General features: G+C 39.6%; 1 pseudogene; it reads left to right on the top strand.

The window, feature by feature from the left end:
• The first annotated feature begins 2,082 nt into the window (after positions 1 to 2,082).
• On the top strand, positions 2,083 to 2,201 carry LOC129400883 (5S ribosomal RNA; annotated as a pseudogene).
• Positions 2,202 to 9,406: the final 7,205 nt, after the last annotated feature.

Here is a 9,406-nt window from a genome sequence, read left to right as displayed (position 1 = left end):
GCCCCTTCCCCTCTTATATAAGAGCACCCTAATCCCGAGTTTATCCTTAACCTTTCCTTGGGGCTTTACATCTCATTGTTACAATCCCCAAGTCAGACTTGCATACTTAAATATCAAAACTTCTGGCAATTCTGGACTTGGTATTTGTAATGAATTACTTGCTTTTCTATTTCCCTATAACCTTTTCATATTTTACTATGGAACAATATTCTTTGCTCCTAAAGAATATTGTTCCATAGTAATGGTCTTTTCTACAGAAAGACCATTAATGCTATGCTCCTAATATTTGATAGTTGATTGTCGCTGAAATATATCTACTCCTAGGCATCAAGTCAAATAATCACTTGACTCAGGGTTCAGTTGCTATTGTTCCTCACGAAATCACATGAAATCCCGTTGATCATCGAGTTGCTGGAGCGGTCTCAGTAACCTCTACATTTGTCTTATCCCTGAGATTTTAGAAGCCTCTCTCTTCTCGGCCTTCCCAACGATGCCGTATTGGAGGCTCTTTCAGGGTCAGGGGAATGAGATTCAGCTGGTTACTGGCTTTGGCATATGGATACACCATGGGAAGCTTGTGAGGCTGTCCCATGTGGGCAGGACGCTCTCAGTAGCTTGCTAGTTTCTCCCAGAGGGAAAAGTAGGTTATAAGCTTTGCGGCCTCGAGCTTCTGGGAGCTTGCTTTTAAGTCTCTGGATGTTGGCCATTGATGGGATTACATACACCTGGGTTCCTCTGCCGATACCTTCATGCATAAGGCTTGTCCGAATGTGTGGAGAAGGGACTTGATCATGGCTGTGGCTAGGTTCCGGTAGTCTTCGGCCACCGGGAGCTCTGCTCGGGGTGGGGAGGGAAGCTGGAGCTCATCTCCTCCGAGGGGGCCCTGGGGAAGATAGCCAGGGCAAGAGACTCTCTGTTCTTATCACCCCCCAAAAAAGGGTCCCACCATGGGCCTTGGGTGGACCCGGGGTGAGCAGCAAAGCTACCCTATCATCAAAATGGGACAGTCTAAAAAGCATAAAAGGATGGTCTTGACACAAGCTGTTATGACTTAAGAGACAAGACCCCCATAGGGAAGGATAAGCTGAACTGGCCTGAGGACCTAGTAAAGCCCAGCAGGCTTGACCTAGGAACCCAGAGAACTAAGTTTTGGAATATACATATATATATACATATATACATATGTATTATATTATATATAATACATACATATTATATATATCACTGTAGCACTGTTGTATATATATATATTATATATGTATATATATTATATATATATATATCACTGTAGCACTGTTGTCTGTTGTCCTCTTGTTCATCGATTTTCTCAAGCGGGCACCAGTAACGTCTCCATTGTAGGACTTGTTGCTACTGTTTTTGGCATATTGAATACGCCATGGGGAGCTTGCCAGGCTCTTCCGTGGGGGCAATATACTCTTGGTAGCTTTCCAGGATCTCCGAGAGGGACAAAGGAATTGAACCCGGGTCAGCCGCGTGCAAGGCAAATGTCCTACCTGCTGTGCTATCGCTGCAGTCAATAAAAACATGGTTCAGTATTCGGCAAAAACCAGATATTTGTAAAATTAAATCTGATGAGGAAGACATATATACAGTTAAACCTGCCAAGCATATACCAAAAGGAAAGTGATGAGACTGAACGTGCTCTTAAGTGGGCCAGAGAGACAGTATCAAGAGCAGGGTGCCTCCAGGCAGCCAACCTGGGTTTGATCCCTGGAACCCCGTATGGTTTTTACCCCCCCATTCCCCTGGGCAGTCCTCAGTGATCCTGAGTGCAGAGCTAAGAGTAAGCCAAGTGTGGCCCAAAAACCAGTGGGAAAGGACCATCCCAGAGCAGTTCCCAGGAGCAGGCAGCAGGTCTGGCACCACAAGGGTCTGGGAGAGGGGAGGACAAGAGGGACAAGCCAGATTCAGCCCAGTAATTACTTTGTGATCAGACCTAGTGGGGTAAATTAATTTTACCTTGTTAGTACAATTGATTTTCCACTTAGGTCTATCCTTCATAAGACCATGCATTTGCTCCTTAAACATTTATTGAGCACCTATCAAACACTAAAATACTAGGTCTACAGTCATACCACTCTGAACGCGCCCGATCTCATCTGATCTTGGAAGCTAAACAAGGTTGGGCCTGGTTAGTACTTGGATGGGAGACCTACTGGGAATACTGAGTGCTGTAGATGCATACATACATACATACACACACACACACACATATATATATATATCTGACTGTGTTTATCCAAATAACTGAAAGTATTAATAAGAAGTAAACTTAATTGTGTAACATGTACTCCAAGTACCAAGGTTGGGCCTGATTAGTACTTGGATGGGAGACCTACTGGGAATACTGGGTGCTGTAGATGCATACATACATACATACATACATACATATATATACACATATATATATCTGACTGTGTTTATCCAAATAACTGCAAGTATTAATAAGAAGTAAACTTAATTGTTTAACATGTACTACTAAAGGGAAAGGAAAAAGCAATACAGATGTCCCTGGGATATAGTGTCTCCTTGAGTCAGTTTCCCCCCCTCAAGAGAATTGCCTCTTCAGAAAATGCTGGGAAGGGCTGGGGAGGTGACTCTTGGCCACTGAAAGCACACATCTTGCACCCACCCCTGAACTCACATCTAAGTATGGTACAAGGATATTTTAGATTAGCATTATAACTGGTTAGCCCTTTAGTTAATAACAGTACTAGAACACTGGATTAAAAACTCAGACTACTTGAGATTCTCAGTTCTCTTCAGTTCTATTCAAGAGGGTTCTTGAGAACAGTCTTGAACTCAGGAATTCTGCATTTCTAACAAATGCCTCTGGCCATTTTAAAGCAAGTAGTCTCTTGGCTGATGGATAAAAATGAAACAAACAAAAAAACACAAGTGTTTAATCTGGATAAAAAAAATAAGCAAAAAGTTTGTTAACTCTACAGTCAATTTTCACACCAGATCATGGATGACCAGTGGGTGGAAGGTAGACAAAAACAAGCAGGAAAGAGTTCACCATCCTCCAACACACAAATTGTGAGATTGTATTTGAGTGGCAGGATTGTTCAAAAATGAGAACATCTTAATGCTAGGATTATGTCTGACCTAGACATATTTCTAAGTAACTTGATGTTAAAAAAAAAATCCCAAATGCATTTTCCTTCCCTTGGCTAGTGCTACCACTACCATAGACAAGCCTTAAATCCATGTTTATTTGAAAGCAAATCTAATCCATATGTTCATATGTTTGTCTTATTTAAACTACTCAAAAATATTTTGAGGTTTTCTTTTTTTTTTGAATCACCATGTGGAAAGTTACAAAGCTTTCAGGCTTAAGTGTCAGTTACACAATGCTCAAACACCCATCCCTTCACCAGTGCACATATTCCACCACCAAGAACCACAGTAAACCTCCCCCCACCTTCCCACCCCCCAGCCCCCCATACCGCCTGTGTAGCTGATAAATTTCACTTTACTTTCTCTTTACTTTGATTACATTCAAAATGTCTTTTTTTTGTCTTTATTTGAGTTTTTTGTTTGCTTCTCTTTGGGGTTTTTGTGATACACAGTGATGTCAGCACAGTTACTCGAGCTCAGTGCTTAAGAAGAAGGAACCCCATCATGCTGAGTATAAAGCATGAGAGATGCAGCCACTGATCTCTCTCTCCAGCTCCCAAACCTTTTACCAAGAAAATAGCAGCAGATTAATTCTGAGTAAGTATATTTCACTTGGGTAAGTATATTTTAATAGAAAAAATTCGGCTAAAGAATGTGGGGGATAAATGAAAAACATAGTGAAAAAGAAAGTTGCATTATTCTAGAGCAATTAAAAAGAATATTTCGACTGCTGTTTAATTTAAGTCAAAACAAACAGTCTCAACTGCTCTGACCTCTTAATTTACTGCTATCATACATCTATCCTTTCATGATGGGTGGATAGAAAGGGCACATTTTAACTAAGAATAAATTAGTTTTGATACCTCATCATGATAGTTGGATTGCTTAAAGCTATTTTTTTAAAAATAAACTTTTCAAGCAATAGCTTGCCTTTGATCACAAGCAAACTACGATGCAATGCTATTTATGTTTATTTCTTGAAGATGAGCCAAATGCGTTTGGGAAGTAGGACAGCTGTACTGTCCGTAGGTGCAAATTTAGTCACTGCTTTTATAGAGCAATTTTGAAATCAATGCTGACATCATAAGAACTTTGAAGACCAAAGACAACCAAAGTATTTTTGTCACTGGGGAGAAAATGGGCAGTTGCCCATTACCTCAAGAGGTACTCTACCCACCATGAGGATGGAAGCTAAAGAGAGGCAACCAGGATCTGCCAAACCCTAGAATGGAAGAATCAACTTCATGATAAAAAAAATACCCCTGTATTTTCTAAATTGCCTTGAGGAATCAGGACAACGTGACAGGATCAGCATAGATTTGCTTGTGTAAGGTGCTAAGCTGAAATCTTGATTTTGCTCTTGTCCACTGGTGTAATTGAGTGAGGTTCATAGTCTTTATTTAATTTAATTGATTCATTTTTAATAATAAAATTATTATTAACAATAAACAACTAGAAAGACATTTTTAAAATATTAACAAAATGGTTGTCTTTTTTTTCAAACATTTTTATTATAGTTTAGTAATAGGGTAACAATCGTGTTTATTTTTAAGGTATTGATGTACAAAATGCTTACTCTCTCTAAAATCCATCTTTAACATGGGCTTGAGAAGACCTTGAAATATTAGACTGAGTAGCAAAACAATTAATATTCCAAGGTTAAGATAAGCAGCATGCCAACGGTGGTATTAAGAGAAGACAAGTACCCAGGTGTAGGCGAAAAGGTGATGTATTTGCAAGCACTATTCACAATAGCCAGAATCTGGAAACGACCCAATGGTTAAAGAACTATGGTACATCTACACAATGGAATACTATGCAGCTGTTAGGAAAAATGAAGTTATGAAATTTGCTTACAAATGGCTGGCATGGAGAGTATCATGCTGAGTGAAATCTGTCAGAAGAAGAGGGATAGACATAAAATGATTAGACTCATTTGTGGGACATAAAAAATGTAATATGAGACTAAGACCCAAGGACAGTAGAAACAAGGGTCAGGAAGAAGGGTCCACAGTTGGAAGCCTATCTTGGGTGCTGGGGAAGATGGTAGTTGGGATAGAGAAGGGACCACTATGACAAAGATAGTTGGAAACGATTGCTCTGAATAACTGCATGCTGAAAGTGGGTGACGGAGCAAGTATGATAACCTTTCAGTGTCTGTATTGCAAACCATAATGTCCAAAAAGAGAGGGGTGGGGAAGAGAGAGAGAAAGAGAGGGAAAGTGCCTGCCATAGAGGCAGGCTATGCGAGGGGATGCGGGGGAGGTGATAGGAGGGAAAGTAGAGACATTGGGTTGGTTGTAGGAAATGTATACTGGTGGAGGGATGGGTGTTGAAACACTATAGGACTTTAACCTGTCAACAGCTTTGTAACTCTGTATCTCTCAGTGGTTCAATTTTTTAAAGAAGTGGCATATTATTAACTCTAGAGAATTTTAAGACAATAATATAAAACTAAGAATTGCGTGCTCTCCGTCCAAACGAGACCCTGAGCAGCCGCACACAAACAGCTCCTTCACTCCTAAAAGACTATGATCCCAGAGGCCCACTAACTACTTTCGGCACCCAGCGACTTCCTGCAGAAATTGCTCTAGACTGTGAATTAAGCTACGCCCCCATGCCGTCTCGGGAGGGGAAAGGTTTTTCTCTCTCGGCCTTTCCTTTGGTGGTGGCGTGGCGACCGCCATCTTATAGAGCCACTAACCGGAGGTATGAGCTTGCAGTGATGTGACTTATGGCAGAAATTTCTCTGGACTTAATTACTAAAATACCAGAAATCCAAAACCTCATATGCTGTTCATTCTCAGCAATGGAAAACAAATTATCAAATGATGCCTTTTTGGCAGGTCTAATTGTTGGGAGAAAATTCCAAATAATAATAGTAAGTTTTCTGTTGAAATATTGAATATAATTAAAGTAAAGAGAGAGTAAAGTGAAGATCAGCCACACAGGCGGGGGGGCAGGGGGGGCGGAGAGGTGGGATGGAAGGTATACTGTGGTTCTTGGTGGTGGAACAAGTGTACTGGTGAAGGGATGGGTGTTTGATCGTTGTGTGACTGAGACTTAAACCTGAAAGCTTTGTAACATTTTTCATGGTGATTCAATAAAAAAAAAAAAGCTAAGAATTGGCCTTCTTTTTATATTCAACTTCATGGACCACACTTAAGTTCAGTAATCAAATACCTTTTCTACTGAGGCAGGCACACCCTACAATAGTGTTCTCTCACCTTTGTGTGGAGTTGGCTTTCTGATTGGTACAGGGCAGGGCCTTGAGAAATGTGACTTCATTCTTGGTGGAAATGGGCTATACCTGTGTGTGTGTGTGTGTGTGTGTGTGTGTGTGTGTGTGTGTGTGTGTGTGTGTGTGAGAGAGAGAGAGAGAGAGAGAGAGAGAGAGAGAGCAAAAGGAAGAAAAGTGTTAATGTTAATGGCTATGGATCTGATTTCAGCTCAAATTAGCCCCAGTTAATCATAATTCTGAAAATGTCAGAGAACATTGACATTTATAGGATTATGACAAGTATGCTTTCTGTAATGCAAGTGCTGACTGCCTTCACATATTATCTCTTTTTTCACCCTACACTTCACCTCCTCAAGAAGAATGTGACCACCAAGTAAAGGGTGCTAGGAGGATCTGTTTGGGATGGGAGATGAAGGCCCATTGGTATGGAAGATGAAGGCTGAAAGTAGACTATAGACTGAACATGATAGCCACTTAATACCTCTACTACAAACCACAACACCCAAAAAGAAAGAGAGCAAAAGGGAATGCCCTGCCACAGAGGCAGGATGAGGTGGGGGGAGGACAGGGTGGGGGTGGTGGGAGGGATTCTGGGACCATTGGTGGTGGAAAATGGGCACTGGTGGAGGGATGGGTACTCAACCATTGTATGACTGAAACGCAAGCACGAAAGTTTGTAAGTCTATAACTGTACCTTACAGTGATTTGCTAATAAAAAAAATTTTTTTAAAAAAAGAAGAATGTGAAACTATTCAGCCCACACATTTTGGTAAGCAATATGGATTTTTCTCAGTGTACCTGAGGATGCTATATTTAACGCAAAGCCATTGTCTCCACAGATACCTATTACACATTTCTATTTCTCAAAAGTTTCACTCACCAACCATCCAACGAATCCCCTCTATTTCCTTTCTCATGGAGACTCCAAATTTCCACGTGCTTGGTAGAGCATTTCACTAGACCTCTCTGTATTTCTCTCCTACTTTAATCAGAGTAATCTCAGTCCATACCAGATCCTCACATTAGCTTCAAATATGAAAACACCTAGCAAACATAAGACTTTGAAGTTATCTAGTGTTAATGTTATTATAAAAAATAAAATTAAACCTTAGTTTTTTCCTTCTCATGTGAAAATTTTTACATTGTACTTTTATGGGCATTAATAAGCAAAACAAATCTTCTCAATGGAAAAGACAAAAAGAAAATCCCAACATTAGTACGTAATATATCACTCAGTTGGATTTTGATTATGAAATTAATTCAAAACATCAATTAAAATAGTCTACAGCTGTTAAATATTATACTCATATTTATACAGTTCCCTACTGTCTACATTTGTCTTCTCAAAAGACAACACCATGAAAAACTAAATATTTAAGTCTAATAAGTCATTGTTTTTATTTCTTAAAGAAAAATAATAAAATGGAAGCAACTTTATAACAGAGTGTGGGGGTAAGTATGAAGTAATCATGTGGAGCTCATTTTGTCCCATGTTCTCATTTTAAAGTTAAGGTCCAAGGTTTAAAACAGTGCACACTACTTAAATAGAAAATTTTATTGGGGCTGGAGCCATAGCACAGCGGGTAGGGAATTTGCCTTGCACGCGGCCGACCCAGGTTCAATTCCCAGCATCCCATATGGTCCCCTGAGAACCGCCAGGGGTAGTTCCTGAGTGCAGAGCCAGGAGTAACCCCTGTGCTTTGCCAGGTGTGACCCAAAAAGCAAAAATAAATAAATAAATAAATAAATAAAAGTTTATTTGTTGGAAACCTACAAACTAGCTCATAAAATCAATATAAAGGCTGAAAAACAAAACAAAAACAAATGGGCAGAAATCACAAGACATAGCAAATGAGACACAATCCAAATGACTCCAGTGAAAAAGTTCTGGAATGTGCTATTTGGGGCACCAACATTGGTACCCAGCATATTCTAAAATACTATCCCTGATCATAATTGCAGGCTTGACAGCTGGACCAAACTTAGTCAATATTTCTATGGGGCAACAGCTACCTGAACCAAATTAAGTTCATAAGCACAAATGCCAAAATCCTACCAGTGTCCCCAATCTACACTGTAACAACTTCTTTTAAGGTCCACCAGCTAGATGCATGTGAATAAGCCTAGAATAAGTTGAGCAAGGACAAAGACCAGGCACATTTGATCATCTTACCCTACACCGATCAGTGAGGCTGAAAGGATTTGAAGTGTCAACAAGAAAGTCCTATATTTTTGAGGACTTGTTTCCTAATTTTGACACAGCATCTTTCTGTATGGTGTTTTTCCAGATGTTCTAGGTTACCACTAGTTTCTGATCCTCAGGTTTTTACCAGTATGAACTCATCAATATAATAGGCAAATGTGTTGTCCTGTTTAAGAACAAGAAAAGCCAGGATTCTGATGACACTATCGTGTAAGATAAAGTCATGTAGTTGGTATCATCTGAGGCCACTGAGCAATAATTTATTGCTACTCTTTCAAGGTACAAGGAAATGCCTCTTTATTTTCTTCTGATGGGAACAGCAAAGAAATACCAGCTCCATATTTAATCCAGGGACCAGGAAAGATTCCATTTGTTCAAAATTAGGAAATGATACTTAAAATAGTTACTATAGTTGGAGTTGCTTCTTAATGAGGATTAAGAAAATCTATAATTAGTCTCTAAAATCCTTTGTCTTTAGCATTAGTCAAACAAAGGTTCTTCAGTGGTGATGTGCTAGACCACCCTGCCTCTTTGGTGCTGGTTCTAAGATGCCTGATTCCTCGAGGGATGTTGTGTTGCTTTGTTTTATTATTTTTGCTGGGAATTGAAACACCACTTTGTTTCTTCTTGCTTTTCAGACAATTATACCTTAATTGTTAGAGTCTGAGAGCCAAATAAGGATTTTAGTATTTGCTGGCTTTTAGTTTGTGTGGTTACTTAGTTTGTTTGCCACACAAACTCAATAAAATAACCATAAGGATATATTCAGGCCTCTATAAGTCTACTTTAAAAAAAGTCTTGTGGTTTAAAATTCTACAAAC

Source organism: Sorex araneus, chromosome 1 (genome assembly GCF_027595985.1).
Source record: "Sorex araneus isolate mSorAra2 chromosome 1, mSorAra2.pri, whole genome shotgun sequence".
NCBI classification, from domain to species: domain Eukaryota; kingdom Metazoa; phylum Chordata; class Mammalia; order Eulipotyphla; family Soricidae; genus Sorex; species Sorex araneus.
Note: the sequence above shows the minus strand (reverse complement) of the source record. Positions and strands in the feature narration are given on the sequence as shown.